Below are 27,199 nucleotides of genomic sequence, written 5' to 3' on the forward strand. Positions count from 1 at the left end.
TCCCATTGAGTTCTTGAAGAGGGTCCTTAGCATTTTGTTGACTTTGTATAGCACCAGGCATACACAGATCCATGTATGTGGCATTGAGTCGTAGGCTTTCCTGTAGTCAATCCAGGCTGTGCTCAGATTGGTCTGTCTAGACCTTGAGTCATACATATATATATTTCATAAATTTTTTTTAGACTCTAATGTATCTTCTCTGCTTTTTAATTGACTGTACCCCACTCGCCTTATGCTGGCCTATGACCGTAATAAAGATTTGATGATTACATTGGTTCTAAATCTTTGAAGAATAACATCTTAATATATTTTTGGTCTGTGTTACTAAATATATATACAGTGTCCACAGAAAATAAAATATGAAGGAATATCTTAACAGGAAGTACTAAAATACCTAAATACAGTCACATAACTCAGTGGTGTTGAATCTATCTATCTATCTATCTATCTATCTATCTATCTATCTATCTATCTATCTATCTATCTATCTATCTATCCCATTGAAAGGAGTGATAAAGTGTTCATCAAATATAATGTCATGCAGGCTGTGAATTAATACATGTTTAATTAATTAATACATGTTTCCGATGTGCCCACTGTTGTTATTTGGTCATAACAACAATTCTTTGAAATAAATGTCTTGTCTTTGCTTTTATAATAAGGCTTTTATATTTAAACACTGTACCAAAATAAAAGTAAATCCTGTCCGTTAGGCTCTCTTTTTTTAAAGTAAACAAGTATTAAGTAAATATATGTTTCTTAGAATTTCTAAATCATGCATCATATAGTAACAAATCATAATATGATCAATGGGGAGCTGTAGCCAATCTTAGTTTTCACAATTTCACATTTTGTACAGTATGTATTCTTTTTAAAACAGCTGCTTCATCAATATAATTTACCATTTATATTTATGCTAGGTTAAGTTCAATATTTCATGTGGACTTATTTAAATAATAGTAATATCAAACAATAACAGTACAAATTTGTCTGTTGTGAAGACATGCATTCAGCTCTGTTCCTAAAGTTGTGAGAAACTTGCACAAAATGGGAAGGGGGTGAATCTAGCTTTTGTAGACAGATGATGAAAAATAATAAGAATGAACAAGCCCTAATAGTGTTTTTAATATCCAATAGAAAATTACTTTTGGGGCACAGTTACTATTGTTGTTCAGTTGTTCAATCATTTCAGGGGTTTTGTGACCTTTTAGACATTGTTTTGCTGGGATGGTCTATCAGTAACTGCTTCTTTGAATTCTTGTAAGCTCATGCTAGTGTCATAAGTGACAGTATTTAGCCACTTTGTCTTTTGTTAGTTTCTTTTTTTAATTGCTTTTTATTTTTCCAGGGACCAGAATATTCTCCAGTGATGCTTGCCTTCACATTACTTGTTCAAAATATTTAAGCATTAGCTTCACTATTTGTGCTTCCAGTTGGCAGTCTGGTTTTACTTTAGTACTGGATAATTTGTTATTCTTTATGTCCAAATTATTCTCAACAGTTTTCTGTTCCAACGCAATTCAAAGACATCAGTTTTTCTTCATTCAGCCTTTCTGATGCTCCAACTTGCACTGCCATTTTACCATTGGAAAAACTATGGTCTAGCAATATGTACCTTTGCTGTCAATGTAATGCCTCTCTACTTTAATATTTTCTCTAGTTCTGTTACTGCCTTTCTTCCAAGTAGCAGAGATCTCTTTATTTCACACAGTAGTTAGAAGTCACTATCTCTATGAATTTTTGAGCCTAAAAAGATACAGTCTGTTACTATTTCAGCTTATTCTCTGCCTATGTGCTGTGGATTGGCATTGCCTGTTGAGGTAATTTTATTTTTTTTAATACTGAGTTGGAGACTGGCATTTGCACTGTCTTTCCCTTTCAACAAAAGATTTTATAAGTGGCAAAGTGATACAATCAGTATGTTTGAATTTGTTGATGTTTCTCCCAGAAATTTTAATTGTAATTTTTATTCCTTCTAGTCCAGCCTTTCACATGATATATTTTACATATAAATTCAATAAATAAGGTGACAGTTTACCACCTTGCCACACTCTTTTCCCAGTTCTGAACTATTGCTTCCTGGTCATCATACAAATTCTTCAATAGGCAGATCAGGTTTTCTAATACCCCCACGTTCCACAATTTGTTGTGATTTAATTAAAAGCTTTTATATAATGAATACATGGATTCTTTTAGGGACTCCTTGATGTTTCCATTATCAGTGTTAAAAATATGATCTCCTGTGCCCCTGTCTCTTCTGAATGAGATTTCTGTTCTGAAGGGTAATCTGTTAATTCTCTTTCTATGGATTGTTGACAACTGGGTTGCAGAATATTGAGAATTATCATAGTAGCATATGAGATAAGGGCAGTTGTACAATAGTAAGAGCATTCCTTAGCCCTGCCCTTTTTTGGTATTGAAATATAAATTTATCATTTCAAATCTCTTGGCCATTGCTGTGTTTTCTGTCCCAACTTATAAACCACATGTATCATTTTACCTGGCTTATTTTCTAACATTTTAAATAGTTCTTTTGCTATTTTATCAACTCCTGCAGCTTTGTTCTTAGCAGTATTTTCTATGGCCTAGTCAACTTTACTTTCCAGAATGTGAAAAAAATCTGAATGCAAAATCCAGAGTAATCACCCTAGTTTAGTATAAGATGTTCATACATGCCACCCATTTTGGGTTCTTGTTTGTACAGTTTTCCATATATTTGTACCATTGCTCCTTTATGTCTTACGTACCTAGTTGGGTAACGAAACGTCTGCAAGAAAACAACCAAGCTCAGAGAACCCCAAGGACTCTCTTTACTCTTTTTTATATGCTAATAGTAGCTTTTAAAATAGAATGAAACAGTTTAAAACTAATGTTAATATAATCCAAGCTATTTGCAACAAAACCGATAAAGCAATTTCAGTATCCAATAGGACAATCTGTCAATTTTATCATTAAAAAGGTACTCAAGAACAAACATAATTCTGATGGAGGGTGGAAGTTGCTATAATTTTTTTGCTTTTGGTTTTTTTCAGCCCAACGAAATATTGGAAAGAATTTATGTGAAGGGACTAAGGCTCCTGTCTGTCTCTTTGTCCATCGATAAGCAGGGTAACTCTTGGAAAACAAAATAGAAAAGGACCAAATTTGGTATCATGCAAGAAGCTGGTGAAAGAAAGATTGAGTTAAAAACACAGGTCAGATCCAGCTTGGGGTTACATAGAAAAAAATTCCAGAAAAAAATTCCCAAAGCATGTCCATGGGAGAGAGAGTTGGGCTGTGCCTTGGACTGCTGCCAATGCTCCCTTCTCCCTTTCCCTCTCCCGGTCACGTGACTGAAACCATATACAGCCTCTCTTTGCTTCCCAGGGCACACATTCACAGAAAGACAGGCAGATGCAATATAAGGGGAAGGTAGAAATACACATGCATGTTACTTTGTACCACAGGAAAAAATATATATATGCTGCGTATGGCCACTGCAGATAAAGAGTTGGAAAGAATTCCAGAACCCAAAGGCTATGCTGTGCGTGCCTTCCCTACTTTGTTTTTAATACCAGTATTAGGTAAATGGCAGTCAAATTTTGGGCTCCTTTCTATATCATGCCTTTTCCTGAGAATCTCACTGGGACTAATATTGTCACACTGATCTTTTCAGCATCAAGTAAAGCGATTTTTCACATTCCAGACTTTCATTTAGAGAATATTTTCAGGTGAATTAGAAACATGACAGATAATTAAAAAAAATACTATGCCTAGTAGTTCAGATGTTAAAATATGACGCAGCGCATTGTATGAAGCAGCACATCGCTTGTGTGTACTCAAATTTGCCTTTTCTTTGAAGAGGTATTTAATAGCGGATACCTTTTAGATTACAGTTAATGCCTGAGGGAAAAATCCACTCTGTAAAAGTGTTTTTCTGTTTATTAATAAAACAGTTCTCTTAAGTGAAAGGATGAAATAGCCATTTCTTAAAGTTAATTCCCCATTAATTTTTTTTTTTACCCAGGAATGCTTTCTGGGTAAAACAGACTGACCACACTGATTCAGCTTCCTATCACTTTTTGTTCGGGATGATCTATATTTTTTCCCCACAATAGCAACCCAGTAAGTTAGGCTGGACTGAGAGAAAGTGACAGCCTAAGCCAGTGTTGTCCAAACTTGGCCACTTTAAGATGAGTGGACTTCAACTCCCAGAATTCCCCAGCCAGCCATGAATTCTGGGAGTTGAAGTCCACTCATCTTAAAGTGGCCAAGTTTGGACAACACTGGCCTAAGCGACCCAGTGGACTGCTGGGACTGAGGCTGGACCAGAACCTGGGTCACCAGCGTCACTCTGGCATTTTAACCCCTACATGAATGAAACAGATGAGAAATGCTCCATGTTGATATAGAACAGCCCCAAAATAGAAGAAAATGTATTTAAAATATAAAGGATGTATGTGAGTATTTTAACTGGAGCGTAGAAAGGAAGATAAAGCTACTTTGTTGTCTGCAGATGATATAAGCCTAGTAACAAGAAGTTTGACATTTTAATCTTTTAAAATCTTTGTCAAATTTTGAGATTTACTTTTAAATGAATTGAATGATGTTTTCACCATAGTTCAAAAAAGTTATAGGATTATTAAAGTATTAAGAAGCATAATTCAGCACAGAACAAGAGCTTTCCAAATCCTGTCTACATGTTGGTACCATATCATCACTATCTTTTTTTTATAATTTGAAATCTTATAAGTCCATTAATACAAGTAACGTTGAAATGTTTATGAACATAGAGCAAATATTTACAATAAAGTTGTAGAATAACTTCTTAATTACTCTTTATAATAATGACAGCTAGTTATTGACTGAGGCTTTCGTAAGTTTTATATATGCATGATTTGAAACAAGTTGTGTTTCCTTATATTGACATTATATCCTAACATGATACCTGTTTGTAATACCAAACTAATATTTCTTTGTTCAGTACTGCCATATTTTAATACGAAATGTGGTAGGTATGTAGGATCAGCTTCTCAAGTGCTGTCAATTCTTTATTTTGGCAGGCAAGTCAGCACAGAGCTATAAATGTATTTCTTTCATTGATAAAATACAATTACTGTATGCTCATAGATTACTTGAACTATTATAGCAATTCACTTAGCCTTTTCTATAATGATTCAGCTACCAAGTTTTGTTCTTGTTATATGAAAGACTGGCACTGATCACAAGGTTAAGATTAATAGCATATAGTCTTCAGAAAGATAAAAGCCTGTGCTATGTTCTTCTTCACTATAGAATGGGTTTCATAGATGACCTAATAATGAATTATAATCTTGATATACCCTATTATATCATATTTGTTATCATATTCTGTTGTTATGTCAATGGATTTTGGTAAAGTTATGGTAACAATTTTACCATAACTTTGAATTAAAATGTCCACGTGTAGCCAAATAGTCGTTTCATCTCTTATATCCCTCTCAATGACAGAAAAAGAAATAGTAAGTTATTATACCCATCCTTTCCTTTTATATTATGTAATCATGTTCTGTAGGAGTGGGTAACTACCTTTTTCACTCTAAAATTGCTTTTGATCCTGGAAAGGTTACATGTCAATGATAGATAGGAATGAAGCCTAAATTGATTCACTCATGCACATACCACCATTTATACACAATCATCCCGTTCTTTCTACTTTTCCTTCCCTTCTCTCAGTCTTTCTCTTTCACACATACACACATGCAGTCTATAGGAGTCGTGCGGCATATACATTTTAATGAAGATGATGATGATGATGATAATGCAGTTAGGAGCTGCTGTTTCAGAAACTGTCATTTTAAGACAGAACTCCATTCATCATCTGGTATTCTTACTGAAAAAGCTGAGGGCAAGCTTAGCTGATAAGAAAAGCCAGAGGCAAACAATGCTGACTGAACTGTAACTTCAAAGCACCTGGAGACAATAGCATTGTTCGTTTTGACATGCTATGGAAAGAGAAGCAAGATGGTAGATCCAGATTGGGTATAAATGATGTGATTGAGGTTGAAACCTGTATTATACAGTATGTTGATATATAAGTCAGCAAATAAATTTATATCTAAGGTCACTATCAGATGAGGTCTTGAATCTACTTGCAGAGTGGATTGATACATTCCCAACATATAGTTTAGTCGATGCCACTGTTGGGGTGTGTAATTGCATCAAGTCATAGTTTTCTCTTGCTTTAGTTGCTAGATTTTTTTGTAAGACACCACACCATTTTTCCAAAAAAATTACCTATTTCCAAGCAGTAGGAGAAGTAGCTGGATTTTGTTTTGATCTCCATTGCTGGCCTACTGCTTGAACACAGATTGGCTGAAATATCTCTGCTAGCTTATTGACCAGGAAATGCACCTTATGATGGATTGTTGGTTCCCTGAAAGCACTACAGAGTTGACTATAGCATCCTTTTTTGCAGGGTGGGGGTGGTAATATTAATAGAATCTTGTCTTCTTTCAAATATTAACTTAGAAGACTTGGAGGTAAAAAGCTTCCTCATCTAGAAGTGTTTTAAATGTACCTAGGATTGGTAGTTGTAAATGGTTGGCTATGTTTAAACAGAATTATTTTCACAAAGGATTTTGAAAGAAATCCTTGCAAATTTAATGAATGTGATAGCTATTTTTGCAAGATTTATCACTAGTCAGGTATGCACATTCAGCAGCTTCAGGTTTCCAAGATACTATTGGTTTTATTTCAGCAATCTGGTATTGTTCAGATGTAAAGGATTAGAAACCAATTATCAACAGTTAGCACACTGGATGGAATTAATGAGAATTTTACTCTAAAATATCTTCCTGACTAGGAGAGGCTGATTAAGAACCTGTAACCACAACATACCAAGTTATTAAACATTTATAGAGATTTCTTTATAGTTTGGATGCTGGGAGTTGATTTTATGCTAGGAGTTGACTTTCAGAATTAAGGGTTTAGAAGTTAATATGTACAGTATTATTAAACCCTGATGTAGCACTGGCCCAAGGGTTAGGGTTCCCCCACCTTGTTAAAGAAGAATACCATGGAATGGCCAAAGGAAAGGGTCGGAGTCTGATGTGTAAATAACTTGCTCAGTATCTGGGACTATAGAATTAATTTATTGTGTACACAAAGAGAAACTTAAGACTGGGTGCTTTGTTATCCAGTTATGTTATTATTTGATTTTTTTTTTGCCTAATCTACTGGCACTGTGTTATATTTTAAAATATTTATTATTCCTTCTCAAGACATGATTTATTTTGCAAATAGTTCTCTAGCTTTTTATGTATTTACTCTACCTCAGTCCTCCAGTTATCCAGTTACCTAGGACAGGAAGTTGTTCCCAGTAGTCATATCTAGATTACGAAACTTCCTTTTGAAGGACCCCGTTTTGATTCCTATATGTTGGCTTTCTACTAGACAAAAACATTTTTTAAGGAAGGCATTTAGAGTTTAATATCTACATGTTTTGTTTTATTGTTTGGTGATAAGTTTTTATTGAGACTGCTTGTTTGGGATTTTGTTTTTTGGTTTATGAAGTCAGAAATATCAGTACTTTTACAACAAAATATGTTGGCTTTTGACTTCTCCTTTGCTTAATGTATTGGATGCAAGTCAGAAGGTACTATAATCCATGTGACAGAGAATGAATAATTCGAAAATATGGAATTTACTGTAGACAAGTAATCTCAATTTTTTTCACCAAGTTGAGGCCATCTTGGATTGAGGTGTGTAGTAGCATATGTGTTTTCCCTAGTTTTCAGGGTTTTTGGTCAGAGGAGAAATTGATTCAAAAAATGTAAATTACCCAAAGAGATATACAATTTAATTTTCCTTTGTGTTTCCTTTTTCTTTTACAATGAATATGCCAGGGTACAGCTATTCTGAGATCTCATCTTGGCTTTTCATAGGGTTAACAGTAACTGAAATGCTTTGCTGTGGTCATTTTAGTATTCATTTTGCTAAATATGTGGTTTAAATAATTAAAGGCATTCTAGGATCCAGAATAAACTTGTCTGAAGAGCTGTTTGATACTTTAAATATTATGTCTATGTATATCTCAGAATTTTTTCTAAGATTTGTTGTTATAAATCTATATAAAAAGTATATTTACTTTTACTTTGACTTATTTCATGATAACCTGAATTATAAAGGGGAAAGGCAGAGTATAAATATTTCACCCTAATAAATATTTAACACATTTTAAATATTTAATACAGAGCTCTACATCTTGTCAATGTATAATAAAGTAAGAAAAATATTAATTTCCTAATGTTAGAAGATTTTTGCTTGTGTGTTATCTTAAAAACTATCATTCTGTAGGATAATTTGCTCAAATAAAAATGTAGTAAAATGAGTGCATGTCAAGAAAGAAACATAGCAATTCATCCTATGTTGTACTCACCTGATTTGTACAATTAATCAAGTAGCATAAATAAAAGCTAGGTAGTAACATGTATATTCTGTTAAGACTTATGAATCTGAGGCAGGAAAAAGACAGAATCAGAAATTGTTCACATCTGTTTGAAGATGAATGTAAGCAAAGATTTATTTGCTATGCTGTAAATCAGTGTTTCTCAAACCTGGCAACTTTAAGATGTGTGGACTTCAACTCCCAGAATTCCCCATGGGTGGCTGGGCAATTCTGGGAGTTGAAGTCCACACATCTTAAAGTTGCCAAGTTTGAGAAACACTGCTGTAAATAATGAAGCATTGCTAAGATTCAGGGTCAACAGTGATGAGCCCTTTTCTCTTTCATGTCTGGAATGTATTTATGTTCTTCAACTTTTTCATAGCTCAAAAAGTCTCAGGAGGAATGTGGTGTATGCACTGATTTCATACAAGCTGCAAGAATATCTCACAGTCAGTGACTTGGTCATTAAAGTTGCCACTCAGATAACACATAAACTAACAGAAAAGAGCATTTTTCTGGCCTGATAAACAGAGTGACTATTTATATCCCACATTTTTAAAATGGCTGTTTTAAAAATGTGAGAAAAGACAACACGTGCATACTTTAAAAAAGCCCATATTTCTAAATCATCAGAGGAATAATACTGTCTAAACTAATTGGCGTTCTGGCAGACTTCTTTGGTCAATATATGCTGACAGTTATATGTCTGGCGTGGACCTGTTTTTTTCAGTGGTTAAGCAAACTGATCACATCAGAAACTTTTACCATGTATACTTAAAATTGTTAGGGTCTTTGCTCACAATTACTAAGTTTACTTCTTAATTTATTTCTTCAAAAACTCAAGGCATCCTTGTACATGGTATCCCTCTTTCTATTATAGGTTCAAGACAGATACAGTATTAAGAAATACTTGAAATAGAACAAGAACAAAATATTTTAAATTTCTGTAACTACAATTAACATATATAAATCAGTGAAGTTATGTATTGACAGAATTTATATGGGCTGGCCCTGAACAGGCTCATTCACAGATGCTTGCACAACAGATCACTTGTTATCCCTTGATTAATCATAATTTATTGTTCTGTGCTGAATACATGAGCTGATTCAACTGAAAAGCGCGGCTGCTTCTCTTTTTTTTAACTCTTTGCATCATCATTACTGTATAGATTCTCTGTCTCTGTTCATTAGAAACATTCTAGAACTAAGCAAAGTTTAGAATTCCCTGGACTACCTTACAGTTGAAAGGATATTCTTTCTTTTCTGACAGTTTATCTCTGTCCACCACATTAGCAATATTGTTAAGAATATTTTCTCAACATTTAAAGAGAGAGAAGGATTTTGCTTTTTATTGTGTTAAGGTCACCTTCTTATTCTTACTTACTAAGCCATGGGAAGGTATGAAACATGCTCCTGATATGCTGACATATCAAAAGGAAAGCTTATGTCTGTAATGCTAAAAATACTTTTTTATAAGTAGGCTGCCTGGTGAGCAAGTTGTGCATTATGGAAGGCTCCTTGTAGATATTTACTCCTATAGTCAAGCTAAAGAAGGGCGCAGGAATACATGCTTCAGGGCAACTCTTTGCTTCAGGACAACTGCTTGTATACAAGCTGGTTGGCCAATAATACAGCTAAGAATTTTGCAGTAGAGCAAAGTTCTTCAACCACTTGCTTGAAGCTGCTAGAAATAACCATGTTTGCATGTTTTCCCCTCTAGCATGAATAAGATTCTGCCAGCACTGGAACTTCCAAACAGTTTTGTAGTAATAGTTGCCATGCTAATGTGGATTGAATGAAGAAAGGGGAAAAAAGAACACAAAGTATGAACAACTCAAATTAAATAAATAAATAAAATAAATAAAAATAATTCTGCTTGACTTGATATTTACCTACATAGAATCAATAGCCATGACCACAATACCTCTTGCCCTTCTGTTCACTTTTTAATCTCTTATATCTTGGATTTCCCTTCTTTAAATGATATTATATAATATCAAAACTAAGAAGTTGTGAGAGATTGTATTTGCTCTGTGGTAGTTCATTCACACATGAAAAATCAAACCATGAATATCTGTTAATTGATGGAACAGCAGATGATCATGGACTAAATGAGACCTGCTGTTGATCTCTGTAATCCATCTGGCTAGTTACCCTATACAATTGCAGTGTTCTGAATTCAGAGCTCCTTCATAATATACTGGTGTAGGCTTTCACAGCCAGTATCTGTTGGGCAGTGTTGAGCTTCAAGAGACCACCTTGCCTCTGAACACGCCAGCCACAGTCACCAGTGAAATGTCAGGAAATCTGTTGTTTAGACCATGAAGCCCAACACTGCCCTCCTTCAAAATGTTTTTTCTTTCCCCGACCGAAATCCACTAAGTTTTTTGTAAAGCCCAGGAAATAGTTTTGCTGTTCCTTTCCTCTAATCCTCTGCATCAACAAGATAAAGTACTCCTTTATTTTTGTAATTAAGATGTGGAAGGTCTGACTTTGTACCTCCAACCCAGTTTGAGGAGGGCAGTCCCTGGACCTGGAAAGGTTCAACTTCTGTGTACCTCCAAACAATACAGAGAGCAGGAATTCATGGTGATAACTCCCCATTTGCACTGTACTTCCTGTTTTTCAAGTCCCTATCTTCTTATTCCTGTCTGAATATCATTGAAGAAAAGTTTTAAATTCAGTTTGTCTCCTGCTTACCCAATAGTCATTTATTTTAGAAATGCTTTAGGACATGATGATTTGAACGAAAATACAGGGTACAAAACACCCCCCCCATTCCTCTAAATGTGCTTTGGCTGTATGAAAAGAGGTATTCAGCAACATGAAACTGCACTGTGTCTCGCAACTCCATACAGCTGCTTTGCAGTGATAAGGAAGCAATGATGCATTCATGCTGACCTTGAATCCAAAGAAACTCTGTCCTGCAACTACTGAAAATAAGGAATAATTTCCTGTGATGTACTGATAATGTTGGCATTTCAAGGGAAATAGAATTAAATCTCCATGCATGATGTATATTGTGTCTAACCACACAGGATTTCCTGTGCTGGAAGGGAAGGGAAGCCTTGTGGAAGCCACATTATTTGCCTCCTCTTAATTCATTCAGAAAAGCAGAGGTCAGCAGCATGAATGGATGTGGCTACTGTGGCTGTTAAAAGCTTAATTCAGCAATTGCTAATGGATGCAATGTGATTCCTAGAGGATTTCAGCAGAGTATAATATAATACAGCTACTGCAGTTTGCATTGTTATTGTCCTTTTAGTTTAGGGGTTTTAAAGATTTGTAAGAGACAATTTTCCATTGATCTGTAGTTTGTGTTATTTGCAAACATATTTTTAGTTGATTCTTCTTCAGCTATGCATTCCAGGCATCTTAAACTGTCATCCAGAGCAAGTATGTCCTGGTCAAGGATAATGAGAATTGTAGTTCAGTATATTTGGGGAGCACGTCGAGGAAGATTGCCTTAGAGGAATCAGAAATCGTTCACCATCTAATTCCATTTCTCAGTATTTACATTACTTCACTCTTTATCAAATATATTTTTTGTATTTCTCTCATTTCCATCTTTCCCCTAAGATGTTTAAAGTAAGCAATAGGCAACCCTGTGAAATATTTTATTCTGATAGAAACTTTTCCAGAAGAGCTCTAAAACAAAACAGGGATTTAACTTGAAATCCTCTTAATTCATTATATCTTCTTGAACATAAATATTCCTGCAAGAATAAGTCTGCTTCTTAAACAATCTTTCTCCACAGTGATTCATCTTACTTTAATGTTAATTGTCTTTTCTTAAGAGATTATTTTGCTTTATTAAAATATTATTTTATTTTATTAAAACATTATTTTCTCTTCCTTAAATTGGTTATTCTATTCCCAAGGATACAGTTGGGAGTCTTACTCATTTTACCGGAGCAGCTATCCTATGAGTGACAGCATCTTCTCACTTGCCCCATCCCACCTGTCTCAGTATTAGGTGGCTGTAATAAAATTTCACCACATACGAGACACACATCCAGAAAACCTACTCCTGAGCAAATGTGGAAGACGCAGCCTCAGTCCTATCTTAATAAAAATAAGAACTGGCCAGTAATGCTGTTTGTCAGAGAGGTGAGTTTATTTTTATGTAAAAATATTCTATAGGCCAGGATTTCTCAACCTTGGCAACTTTAAGACGTGTGGACTACAACTTCAATATGCTGGCTGGGGAATTCTGGGAGTTGAAGTCCACACGTCTTTAAATTGCCAAGGTTGAGAAACCCTGCTATAGGCTATGTGGGTTTTTTTTTCTTTCTGCCTTTCTTTATTTAAACAAAGAAAAGGAAAACAAAGTTCATACATAAAGGCATGTCATGCATGTATGTACGTGTACGGAGGTTTACACAAAGTTTCAGTAAAGAGTGTTTGTCATGAGATCTCATTACTGCTTATGTTGGTAATCATTTGTTTTGACTACCAGAATTCCGTGGTAGATAGGCAGCTATATACATTTATTTAATAAATAAATAGATAAATAAATAGCCTTACTTGCTTGGTCCGGCAAAAAGTCCCAGCCCTATTGGATGTCTATCATCTCTTCTCTTGCAGTCTTTCTCTACTGTAGCTCTTGTCAACCTGGTGCTATCAACATCTGTTGGATTGCGTATGTTGCCACTGCAGTAGGTTTGGGTTTATATCTGGCAGCCATTACACCAATGTTGTCGGTAAATCTCAGCTTTTGAGATACTTAACCACTTCTTCAGGAATTGACTAACTTGCAGGCTTTCAAGTCACAACTAGTTAGATTAGATTCTTTATTGCAGAAAGAATACAGCTACAGTATATACATATAGGTGTTTTGCACTGTGTAGTATAAAGAAGTGAAAGCTTTTACATAAGACTATGCTCCCAGGTTTAAGCTCTGAGTCCACCCTCCCCTTTCTGAGTGAATGGATAATAGACCATTCTCTTGATTGTCATCTTTTTAATCCTTTCAGTACACATAGGGCTTGTTGCTTGTCTTAGGACCAACCTTAACCCTAACTTAGGGCTTTTATGTTATAGGATTGCATTGTACATTAATGCCACAAGACAAGGCTCTACGTTCTCCTATTTTTTTAAAAAAATTAAATATTTGGCAATGAACTGTTGTCTGGAGGAAATATCAGTTTAGTTTTTAAGAGCTTTTGCTTCTTCTGACTACTGCTACATCTGTTATTCTGCAATTTCATACTCTGTGACTCACTGGCTTATTGTTCTTTTTCTCCTTTAAACTTACAGGATGTATGACATGGTTTAAAACTTCATAGGTCATCATTTCTCAGTTTTATTTAGCAGGAAATTTTAAATTGAAAAACCTTCTGGTAGTTCCCATTGTATTATTTTTAGACAGTTAACTTCAATTTCCGTAGAAGTTTAAATTTCTCCAAGCTGTGTTTCCTTCCCTACTTATTTTTCAAACATTAAAATATTTACTATGAATAAGAATTGTCCATTAGAATAAATACAGTGATTCCACTGTACAGGCATGATGAACCACATCTGTAAAGTAGTTTATTTTCTTGTTGTGAATAAAAGAATCTGCATATGAGAAACATTTCTTTTACTTGATCATTCTATTTCATTCACATATTTAGAAGTCTGTATGCTAGTTATTGAAAGAATAGGATATTTTCTTTTCCTTTTTTAGGATTACATGCTACTATCTCTATTCTTTTAAATAATTATCTGAATGTCACAGTTACAGTTTCAAAGTGAATATTCATTTTGCAGCCATTATGCAAAATATCATGATTGAAAGGATTGTACTGTATCAAGCTGGATCCTAGAGGGTTAGCCCTGCCCTGCCCTGCCCTGCCCTGCCCTGCCCTGCCCTTCTTTTCTTCTTTTCCTTTTCTTCTTTTCTTTTTTTTTTTTTTTGGTAAGGGGCAAGGATGCATGTATAATTGCATACCAGGGAGAAAAAGTTAATATAAACTTCTTCCTGATCAGTTACTTTATGAACTGCATGTAGGTTTTTACATATGAGAGCAATCAAACATATTTATTACATATTTATTGATGTAGTTATTTATTTTACTCAGGATTCCCTTTACTCAGGGTCAAATCAATCAAAAGAAAATAACATCCCATGTGCAGCAGAACTGATATGAATTCTGGAACCTGAGTCTAGCACACTTTGTTCTGCATTTAAGACCCTTCCCACATATTTTATGAATACCATATATGACAGAATCTGATACTTTAGTCAAAAAGATAGAAGCAGCATCATGCCATCTACTGCAATTTCTGTGCCTTTCATTTCTACATGAAATAACATGATGTGCTTATAAAAGAGACAGAACTTTTATTGCAACAGCATGATACTGGTTTAGTCATTTGCCTCTCTAGACATCCCTGCTGATGCCTCTGGTACAGGGGCTGACATAGTGCTTGATTCCATTCAGTATATATAATTCTGCTAAGTTGCCTACAAGAAATATTTGGGTTATTGCGGTGGTTCTTGATTTTTGTCTTCTGAGCTGGTAACTTGCTGACGTGTAAAAGAACCTGCATATAGTAGAAGGTGTGCCTTTCCGTCCAATACTGGGATTATTATATTCTTAACAAAATAAAAAAGGGAACTATAAGATTTTAACAGTCGGACTTTGGAGAATATGAAATAGCTGCCTCCTCCATGTGATTGGAAGCATTCTCTTAGGTATGGAATTGTAGTCATTGGAATTCCTGCAATTCCAGATATTTCTGGAGGATTGCAACTATCAGTTTTATCTTCTGACCTACTAACATCTGTCTTTTAGCAAAGGCACTCATATAGAAATGCTTCTGATATATTTCTCTGGAGTCCTGGTATAACATTACTTAGACACTTGTAAATGAACAGCAGCAATATGAAAACACATAGCATGTGAAGTTTCTTATGACTAAAAATATCAAATACGTATTACAAATTTATGTCCAAAGGCAGGAAGCAATTAGATTTATTAATAGCATGCAAATAGTGTCTGTAATCTTCAGTAAAAGGGCATAAGTAGTAACTAAAATAAGCCATTTCTAAAAAGCCAACTTCTGCCACACAGAGCTAGAATGTAACATACTAAATTCCTCTAAAGTTTTGAAATGTTAATACAAGTGAGACAAGGATTTAATCAAGCATTCACAGAACTTGAATTGAACTGTTGGTGAGTCATCAAGGCAGCAAGCAGCTAACTGATAATAACAATGAAAACCCTTCAGGGAGAGAAATCAAAAGAAATTGGTGACAAACTTTTATTCTGGTGAGTTAGTAGAAAAATAAAAATATCTGGGAATATACTTTAAGCACGTTAGTTGTTATAGTTCAGGGTGGCCGCCATTAGATTGTTGTCACCTGCAGCTAAAAATATTCTCTCCCCTGTTTTTTGTCTTACACTGTAAAAGTGACTCATATGTCTGCCTTACAATGGTAAAGAATTGGGAAAGCAGCAGATTAGGAGAGGCTGATGTAAATACTGTATTGCATTCCTTGTGTACGTCTCCCTATTCTCCAAGGTATATTGTAAAGTATATACCTATAAGATATATAACTTATAAAAGCATCCTAGACCGAGCCAAATCCAAAAACGCTAGGGAATTCCTGGAAGCTTGACATTCAGACAAATCAGCCAACAATAGATACATAGAAATAAACCATATTTACCCACCATTCAGAAGAGACAACAAAAAGCTAAGAAGGAAACAAAGGACCAGAACACATCCCCTCCAGCAGCCAACACCCGGATAAGCGGGGATTAACACCAGACAAGCCGAAAACAATACCCTAATTAAGGAACTACCAAGGAGAAAACCACACCCCCACCAACACTGGCAGGGCAAGCTACTGTATATAAACAGGGAGTAACCCCACACTCAGTAGCACTGATGAGGTTACCTAGTTGGGTAATTAAATGTCTGCAAGCAAACAATTGAGCTCAGAGAGCACCAAGGACTCCATATATGACTTTGTACAACTTCTAAAAAACCCAAGATTTAGAAATAGGCTACATATTTTGGAAGTTACATTGCTACAGGATTGCAAAGTGAGATGCATAAATGTCCACTGTCTGGGGTTTGGGAAGGTATAGCCAGTTTGGCATAGCCAGTTTGGTCTAGTGGTTAAGGCACTAGACTAGAAAGCAGGAGACTGTGCGTTCTAGTCCCACTTTAGGCATGAAAGCCAGCTGGGTGACTTTGGGCCAGTCACTTTCTCTCAGCCCAACCCACCTCACAGGGTTGTTGTAGGAAAATAGGAGAAGGAGGGAGTGTTAAGTATGTTTTCCGCCTTGAGTTATTTATAAAAATAATAAAGGTGGGATAAAAAATCTAAAAATTTTTTGTAATTTGATGTTTAATTTTCCTAGTTTTTCAGAATCTGGCAGAAAATAAAAGCAAGATATGCGTCAACCTCAAGTCAGTATTTGTGGCTGAACTTTTCAGCAGAGTGTTAGGGAGTTGTTTATCAAGAGAATAATTCCTTTCCATTCATTGCTAAAATACCTTCAAACAATTCCTAGAGTTAGATTATTACCCATGATATTGTATCCTTGTTAATAAAGATTTTTTAAACATGTGTTCCACAGTGCAGTATATTATTTTGTTATGCCTCTTTTTTGTTAAATGTAAACACTGAAGACACACAGGCTTTTTAAAAAAATTTTTTAAAGATAAAACAATTTTATTTGAATTCACTGCTATTTTTTTTTCTTTAAACATCTGTAGAAAACCTGTTCTGAAAATGTTGACTCAAGCAGTAGGTTGTTAAGTCATACCGAATAGCCCACAGCTAGTCATGGTTGCAATGCCTTCAGTCTGCATTGTGATTTTTCTAAACTAGGTGATATTGTGCAGCAGGCAATAATGGAGCAGAAAGGCAGAGTATATCTATCCATCAGCATATTCCTATTTTAAAGGAACAACATTGGCAACAACATATTCTTTTAAGTAAACACTTTATATTGGAAAATGCACTTTTGTACATGTAGATCTGATTGCATATTTATAGAGGTATCTCTGAGCATGGAAAGTATTGCACGGGCTTTTTGAAATGTTTAATTTTGAAATTTCTTAAAAAATGAAAAAAGCTAATTTTGTAAAAAGTATCATGGTGATGATAACCCTTGAGTTATTACCTTTAAAATAAAGTGACACAACTCTCAAATCATCCCAGTTCTGGTTGCTTTAAAAATCTACCTTCCAAATTAGTGAACTTGGATGGGGGAGCCTCTAGGAATTCTAGAGTTATTGACCAAATTCAGAAGTTGAAAAACATCCCAAGGAATGTAATAGCAAATCACATTCATAGCATTGCCAAGAAAATTGCATGGATGCAGTTAGCAGGAGCCGAACTTAACTTGATGACGTCTCTACTTTTTATTAGATTACATTTTTATTAAATTTTACTTTTTATTATATTTTAGGGGAGATAGTAAGATGCTGCTATTTGTGCTATTTCACAATGGATGGCAAAAGAAAGTGAAGACATATACAACTATTGATTAGTAACTTTTATAAAGCAGCCAAAATTGTCCTGATAATATGCTTAAAGGTTGATTCACGTTAAACAGGACTCAGTGGTTTACCAATGCAAGTGGGGTAGGCTGGATGTGCATGGGAATTGAAAAGATAGAAAATTCTCAATGGCTGAAGCCCAAATTCTTTATTTAGCAAATTTATATGGCTACCCACCTCAGTGAACATAACTCGGGGTGGTGTACAACCAACAACAATTAAAACAATATCATAATAATTAAGACCATTAAAATAATAAACAAATGAAAAGCAAGATTGCGGGAGAATAACAACCATCTAGGTACAATACAACCATCTCTCAAATTCCCCATAGGATCCCCAAGGTTTCAGGGATGGGACTAACCTCACCTCTGGGAATGATATTCCAGAGGGCAGGAGCCACCACCGAAAAGACATGTTTTTTGGGTCCTGTTGGAACTCTTCAGCAGACAGGACCTGCAACATACCCCTCCTGCTGGATCTGATGGAACGGATAGATGTAATTGGGAAATTATATTAAAAATGCAGTTCTATCCTTTTAGCTATAGGCCTCTCACAATGAGGTATATCTTGCTTTCCTTTTTACAGATTTCCACCACTTAACATCTCTACTTTTTGCTCAACTTTGCATTTTCATACTTCCCTTAATAAATCATCCTACTTCTTGGAAAGCGTGTTTGTTTCTTTTTGTCCTGTACAGCTAGTCCTCAACTTATGACCACAATAGGGACCAGAACATTCATCATTAAATGGTGCGGTTGTTAGGGAAGGTATCACATGACCACACTTGATCACACCATATTTTTTGCAGGGGTTGTTAAATGAATCACCGTGGTCGTTAAGTGAATCATGTGGTCATTAAGCAAATTATGTGGTTGTTAAGTGAATCATGTTCCCCATTGATTTTGCTTGTTGGAAGCTGGCTGGAATGGTGATTATTTGACCCCAGGATGCTACAATCATAAATACATGCCAGTTTGCCAGGTGCTTGAATTTTGATCAAGTGACCACAAGGACACTGTGGTGGTTGTAAGCATGAGGACTAGTTGTAAGTCACTTTTTTCAGTGCCATTGTAACTGTTGCTAAATGAATGGTCGTAGGTCGAGGACTACCTGTATTATACAGCTTCTTCAGACCTCTATTTCTGTTTTGACTTCTTAAATATTGTATTTCTTATTTCCTCAGCTTGGTACTCTCCAAATATGTACTACAACTCCCATATTTCCCAACTTGGGCCAAAGCCTGACTGGGAATTCTAGTCTTAGTACATCTGGAAGGTACTAGGATTTCTAATTTTAGAAAAGCCAAATTGATTTGCTTTTTTGTGCAAGTAGACAAATTTCAAGCATTATTGTGTCATAGCCTGCTCTTCGTCGAGTGAAACATAGAGGCTCAAATGAACCATTACGGGTTTAGTTCTGGTGAGTCATAGCCCAAGCAGAGCCAGCCTCCACAGCTCCTAATTCTGAACCCATGGATTATGAACTAAATACCGAAACGGAATTTCTGAACCACTCAGAGTACCAATAGCAACATGCTGAGAACCAAACAGTAGAGAGGCAGAGGAGTACAAGATTGCCTGGAAAAGCACCTCTGGAGAATCTGCTCAAAATAGATTCTGCAGTTAGCATGCCAGCTGTGATCAGATGGAACCATAGACCTTTCAGCATCAAAATAACCACCCAAAAGCAGTTAGATGTTAGTTGTGTTGATCAGGACAAAGAAGGATTGGTGTTGCTTTCGTAGTTAAGGAGCGTATATCAAGTACTTGGCTACAATGCTATCAGTGACTGAATATCAATTAGATTTTGTAGACAACCCTTTAACATGACAATTATCCAAATGTATGTTCCAACGACTGATGTGGAAGAAGTGGTTAATGAATTTTATGTTCAAATTCAATTTGAAGTTGACAGAATATACAAGCAACATCTGCTGCTTATGGTTGGCGACTGGAATGCCAAAGTTGGAAACGTTAAAGAGGAAAATGTAGTTGGGCTATATGGCTTTGAAACTGAAATGAAGCAGGACAATAATTTATCATGCTAATCCAATGCTAACTTAGCTTCATTGCTAACACAGACTTCACACAATCAAAACAATGCGTATATACAGTACATGGACATCACCAGATGGATTACACAGAAATCAAACTGACTAGATTATTGGCAGAAGGAGATGGAGGAGCTTAGTCATAACAGCATGGGTCCAACTGTGGAACAGATCACCAGTTGCTCATGTGCAGTTCCAAGTTAAGCTAAAGCTGAAGAAGAAAACTAGCCAGTTTTTATGCTATGATTTTGAGCATGTATTTGCTGTTCTCAAGGAGAGTAAGTGTCCAAAAGTTCTCTAAACTGAGAAGGAGATGCCAGTCTCAAATTGGTATCCTAAAGGATGCTGTTCCAGCTTATATACAAATTCGACTTAAGGACAGACCTTGGGAACGGAACTTGTTCTTAAACTAGGGATTACCCATACTGAAATTCTATACAGGAGAGTTATCAACATACAAGATACCTTAGAATATATTCCTTATATACCTCTATTACTAAAAGGTGAAGAAATACACTGATCATTACCAAATCAGAAGCCTACAGGAATTGATGGAATATTTACAGAAATATGGAAAGTAACAAAAGAAGAATCAGTAAAGTTTCTAACCAAATTTTACCAGCAAATCTGGAGAATGACACTATATTCTCCATACATAGAAGAGGTTACCATTAAACTTGTAATTTTAATTGATTTTAACTGTTTTGTAAACTGCCCAGAGTTGTTTCAGCAAGATGGGCAGTGACAAATTTGACATATAAATAAAATAAATAAATAAATACCAGTATCAAAGAAACAAGACTTAATAGAACATGCTAACTATTGTAATCTCCTTAATTTCACATGCTAGCCAAACAATGCTTAGGATCACCCAATGCAGTTTGGAGTTCTGCATAGAAAGGGAAATCCCAGATGGTCAAGATGGCTTTAGATAAGGCTGAGAAATTCAAGATATTAATGCTGATCCATGCTGGATAATTGAGAAAGCCAAAGAATACCAAAAAGAAGTCAATATGTGCTTCACTGCTTGTAAAAAGGCCAGCTGTGTTGAATATATCAAGCTGTGCTCCTGCAACATCTATACACAGGTCAGAGAGCCACATGGACAGAACATGGTGAAACAGACTGGCTCCAGGTTGGCAAAGGAGTAAGACAAGATTGTATACTTCCTCCTTATTTAGTCAACCTTTATGTTATATATTGAGGAAAGCTGCTTTGGAAGAAGGTAAGTGTGGTTTTAAAATTGGAGGAAGAAACATCAACATCAACTGTGCTATATTGATGATACTAAAAGCTATAAAATGCTGAGGATCTGGAGGCTATAATAACGAAAGTCCAGGAGCACAGTGAAAAAAATGGGACTAACATTAAATATAAAAAAGACCAAACTAATGACAACAGGTTCAGCAACCAGCCTTAGAATTGACAGTTAACATATTGAAGATGTGGATAGCTTCTGCTTTTTAGGATAAACTATCAACATTAAAGAAACCAGATACTGGGATGTGTTTATATCTACAAAGATCCAATTGGTGCAGGCAATGGTTTTGATTGTGACACTCTATGGAAGTGAAGGTTAGACTTTGAAGAAGGAGGATAGAAAGAATATTGATGCTTTTGAACTTTGGTGTTGGAAAAAAATTCCTAGGAATCCCATGGGTAGCCAAGAAAACAAACAAATGGATCATTGAATAAATCAACCCAGAGTTCTTACTCAAGGCACAAATGACCAGGCTCAAATTATCATACTTCAAGCACATTATGCAAAGACCTAGCTTTCTGGAGAAGTCTATAATACTGTACTGAAAAAAAAATGGAACAAGAGAGAATAAGAGGACAACCAACAGCAAGCTGGATGGATTCAATTACAGCAGCAGTGAGTCACTGTTGGAAGCCTGAAAAACCAGTTTGGGGACAGACCCTCCTGGAAAAAATCTCTATGGTCACTAAGAGCCAACATTAGCTCGATACCACATAATCACTATCTGTGCCTTGATACCCAGGTTTTGCCTGTTTAAAAACCCTGCCGTTTGCCTTGAGCTGATGGCAGTCTTGCTGCTTTCTGTCCTCTGAATGTTGACTGCCAGTGTAAAACCTGGTATATCTTAAACCCTGAACTAGGACTATGTGTTCAATGATTATACTGTTGAATGCCCACATTAATGCCAACCTTGCCTTGTATGACTCTTTATAAACCATAAATGCTGGTACATGTAAGACCTGTGTAATACATAACAATGCATGACTAATATGTACAAGTCATGTACAATGCTTGACTTGTATGATCATATAGTTCATTGATCAATAAATAAGTGAATCTAGTATTTCTGTAGCTTTATTGTGATCACAGCCCCAAATTAACAAAACAAGATAATTTATCAGTACAGAAAATATTACTGAAGTTAGGTAAAAATCAGACATATAGCATATAGGTATATATTTCTGTTTGTATATAGATATATTAGCAATAGAAAACCAAAATAGTAAAGGGATAAAACATGAATAAAACCAGAACTCATTAAAAAGCATACATATGAGTGTGTGTTTGTCTAAACACAAAATAAAACAATAGAAGGATTTGCCCAGCTGTAGGTAGTAACAACTTGCACATTGTTGTAATTGCTACCAAAACTTTAATGATAGACTTCATTATACTTTTGTGGCTGTAATACATTTTTTTAAAAAATTACCAAACGAATGTTCTTCCAGTATACCAGGCTAATGAAGGAGTAACAAGTCTGTATTTCACAAATAAAAAAAGATTTGGATCCAATATGCAGCAACATCATGAGCAAAAATAATTAGCACTCAGGATGCCATTAATGTGACCAGCCAATAGGACAAGAATTGTTTCTTGCCTTAAAGAAGGCAAAATGCAATTTGGGGACAGTCATATAAAAGCACATCTGGACCTGTTTACAATATTTAGGTGCCCGTTGTTAAATGGAATTCTATTTGTGCAGAACCTTTTGGAAAACTGAAAATAGTTCAAAATATTATGCACTTTTTAGTGGCACAATCAATATTTTAAAGGATGCTCCTTTAAAATGGCATTTAGCATAAACTATGAATTTGGCACAGGCAGTATCTGGAGAATATGATTATCATAGTGATACTTACATATTGCTTTTACACTATATAAAAACTAAGTAAAATAGTTTTGCCATAAATCAAGACTGTGATTGAAGCTTCAAAAAGTGTAGCTAATATTTCATATGAGTATTTAATACCTACAAAATAACAGTACTTTTTTAATACCCTTTATCTATGAGCAAGGTTCATTGATTGCTGGGTGTTTCAAAGATGAAAGATTATGATAATTTCGATAAACTTATATTGTTAAAAATAGTTTGGGTTGCATTGTTTTCTTGGGATATTTTCATTTTAAACTTGCAACTGTAATCTAACTAAAATTCCACTCCAGATGGGGAGTGTCATGTACATTTTCATTTGCTGGCCACTACTGTTTGTTTGTATTTTTAAAATGATCTATTTTTAAAGCACATTTTTACCTTCTAGACATTTATTCTTCTGTACTCCTGATACTTCCAGTGAATTTGTTTTTCGCTTTAGTTGCATATCCTTATAGTATATAATTGTTTAAACTGCACATTTAATTATGAGTGAAATATATTTGTAATGTATAAAACCCTGTACTTCATTAAAACTTAGTCCAATGTCCATTATTTTATGCAAAATACATGCAAAGTTATACTAAATGGAATTTCTTTTTTAATTTGCATATATGCTTCTAAAATAAAAATCCACAGTGGAAGTACTGAAACATTTCTATAGTCCTGCAAATATATTTAAGGTGAATTTAATAAAGAGAAAACAAAAGAAAAATTATACTTTACAATGAATGAGTACTAACATCCAAATATATATTATATTTTAGAATTATGTAAACAACAGTAATTTGCTGAAATCCAAAGGAATTTACAAGCAGTTGGGCGGGGGGAGAAGATGAACAAATTGGAGCATAAATGACAAATCTGAAAACTACTGAACTTCATGTGACTATGTATTCTTGGCTTCTGGACACTGAATGGTTAATTTCGCATTTCTGTTGTCCAAGATTCATTTTCAGTCATGACTCATTACTGGTGCTTGCATTTATCACGGCTGTTATGCTTCAAGTTGAGCTCAACTCCCTATGACTTAATAGATGCATTCCTCCTGCCATATTCCTTGGCAGCAAGACAACAGTGGCTTGTCATCGGTTTCTTCTGAGACGTTTTCTCCTTCTTTTGGCTCATCACTCTAGCCTTCAGCTTTAGTTTTTTTCTGGAAATTTTCCATCTAAGCACTAACCAGTCCTATTCCTCCTGCCCCTGCCCTCCCCCCTTTTTTGGCAATCCGTTCAAAATATTCAGAGAAGAACAAGGTGCACCAGAACAGGGAGCTTCTGTTTCAGCAGAAGTTAAACTTGGTCTCACTTCCTCGCCTTGCACAAGTTAGTTTCATCTGAAGATGAGGTCACTTCTAAGTACAAAGTCAACTAGCATTGGTTGTTTCCATTGTCCAAATTTAAGAGCAAATACTCTAATCAGTGTGGGAATCAGCATTGATCTAAAATACAAAGCAGACTGCCACAGCTGTTGGTAAGACGTAACAGATGAGGATTTTTTAAAATGCACTGGATGTGATAAAAAGGTGACTGTTCCACAGTGTTTTAAATATTTACCAGCATTTGAATGTTCCAAAATACAGATTCAGGGCAGAGTCTATTGGAAAGCTCCATTCCAATGACTCTTTTGAAATGGCTTCCTCCACATAGTTTCTTTTGCAGGAGTGAAACATGATCTATGCACATCGAATGTAAATTGGTATGTTTAGGACCTCATTTGCTCATTGTTTCCTGTGCATTTGGTTAAGATAGGGAGAAGATTCCCATTGGCTGACCCCATCCTTAATCACTGACTTAAAATGAAATTGAGAAAGAGCATCACATAGGAACTATACAGAATTTTTAATCACAAATACAGGCTCTAAACGTGGAATCTTTTCTCTTCTTCCGTATGTGCAAAGGTCATGGCTAAAACTGGCATGATCCCATAATTCCAAATGTGCTATTGTATTTGTGAGAGTGAATATGAAAATAAAATTCACAGGATATTAGCCCTATGATGAACCGTTTAGATATAAACTATTTATTCCTTATTTGTACAGGTGGGTTCTGTTATCTATGGTTTCATTATTCACAATTTTAAGTATCTTTGTTTGGAAAATGCAGATCAGACCTATTATCTATGGTAAAGAGTTTAATTTATCCATCATTGGTTTGGGATAGATATTCATGTATTTTATCCATGTGCAAAATGATGGATGGGCTTTTGCAACTTGGTAAAATACATTTTTTCATGGTTATATTATTTGCAGTCCTGTTGTTAGGCTGCTATGGAATCCATGTGAATAAGGAAGGCCAGTTGTATCGCATTCTATCCATCACGCATTATGTGATGGACACTGGCATCTGTAAAGCACTGTTTTTGTTTTAGAAACAGTAACTTGTACAAAAGGCATGTGGTATATATGTGTCATCTAATAGATCAAAATAAGATCTCACAATTTGCATAATTCATAAAATTAAAACAGAATTGTCACAGATATATTTTAAACTCGACTAATACATACATTATTGTGTCATTTGTTCCCCACAAGCAACAAAAATATTGGAAGGCTCCTGAAACACTACTGTAAAAATGTTAATGCTTCTTTTTTATTGGATCTTTTAATTATTAAGTAAAATTGAGGAAGACAACTTGCAGATGATCTTATATTGGAGTTAAGTTCTAATAATGGAAAGTGGGAGTCCTTAGCTTAGTTTTCTGCTCTACAAAGGAGAAACGAAGGCTCTCTGTTCCCTGTGTAATAACTGTAATTCCACTGGATTATCTCTGTTGCTGACCGTGCAGATAGACAGCTGCCAGACACTCCTAACTTGTTTTAAACTTGACAGGCCAGCAGATATTTGTGTGTTGGTTGAATTAAGAGAAACACTGAATACAGTTTTTGACAATTTTCATTACTACTTCTGACAGTCAGTTTGTGTACCTAGATAAAATGCTTCCTGTGTTCATTCTTGAAAGAAAAACAATATATAAAAGCTTTAGGATTGGGTATTAGAAATGTATTTATGAAGCAAGAGAAGCACTTGAAAGCTTGTGCAGATCATTTATCTATCCCTTTTTAGTGTCTGTTTAGTTGATAGCTCCATTAGTAACTCCATCCCTTTTAACTGTAGCATGTTCTGGAATATATTCTCTAAATGCTAAAATCTGAAAGAAATGATATAAGAGATTTGACATTCAAAAAATTAGCACTGGCTTTCCTTCTGTCAGAAGTAGTGAATAAAGGATCTTCAGCAGATACATTTTAGAAATAAGAATATGACATAATTGGTATGATTTTTTTTAAAACCAAAAATGGGCATGAACTGGCTAGGATAAAACTTTTATTATGGTCACTGACCAGAATTGCAAACAGAAACACATTAAAATAAAAATAAACTGAAAATAAAAGGAAAAAAAACATTACAATTGGTGGTGGGCTCATTGGTGGACAATCAAAGTCTGCCTAATTTAATAGGCATGGACCGCTAAAGCTCAGCACTTCTGTGTCTCTTCATTTTCAATGGCAAAGTCTCATTGCACATTTTTCATTAATATACAGGCTTTTGCCTTTCATGACCTCTTTTCTTCCCAGTCCCTCCCCTACTTCTGCCCTCTCTGATGTTCTGATTAAAGCAGACTGTAGTTGTAGATACAGTACATCTAAATCAGAAAACTATGGTTTGCACTTGCCTCCAGACCACAGTTGGAAACAAATGAAAACTGAAGTTTCATTTTTGTTCACTTAAACAGTATAACAAAGAGATTAATTTTATTATTTGGGACACAAGTAGAAGCTGGTTTGTCTTGTCAGATGTAATGACAATGGCCTGCATTACTGAAGCTGGGGAAAAATAACCTTAACATAATTTGACATGCCTCCTCTTCAGTTCGTAAGATTTCAGAATGTATAACTAGCTCAATTTTGCCCAAATATTTTGCTCAACTATTTTGTGCTTATTTAATGCAACATTTATATCTGCCCAGATGAATTGTCTACAATTATGCGGTATTTTGTAATAAATTAGAATATTTCTCTCTGCCTTTATTTTCTTAATGCATAATAGCCCAGTAGATGCTACGAATATTCTCCAGTTCCTGTAGTTTTATGCACTGTTTGAC

At 35.2% G+C, this 27,199-nt stretch overlaps 1 protein-coding gene across 2 annotated transcripts in view; it reads left to right on the forward strand.

Annotated features, from left to right (window-relative positions):
- Positions 1-27,199, forward strand: part of SRGAP1 (SLIT-ROBO Rho GTPase activating protein 1) — a 113,396-nt gene that overhangs the window by 14,162 nt on the left and 72,035 nt on the right. The gene's annotated exons all lie outside the window — the stretch shown is intronic.

The sequence above is a fragment of the Python bivittatus genome, unplaced genomic scaffold (genome assembly GCF_059951505.1).
Source record: "Python bivittatus isolate LINGU-HERP-01145 unplaced genomic scaffold, Pbiv_v1 ctg000330_np1212, whole genome shotgun sequence".
Classification (NCBI taxonomy): Eukaryota; Metazoa; Chordata; class Lepidosauria; order Squamata; family Pythonidae; genus Python; species Python bivittatus.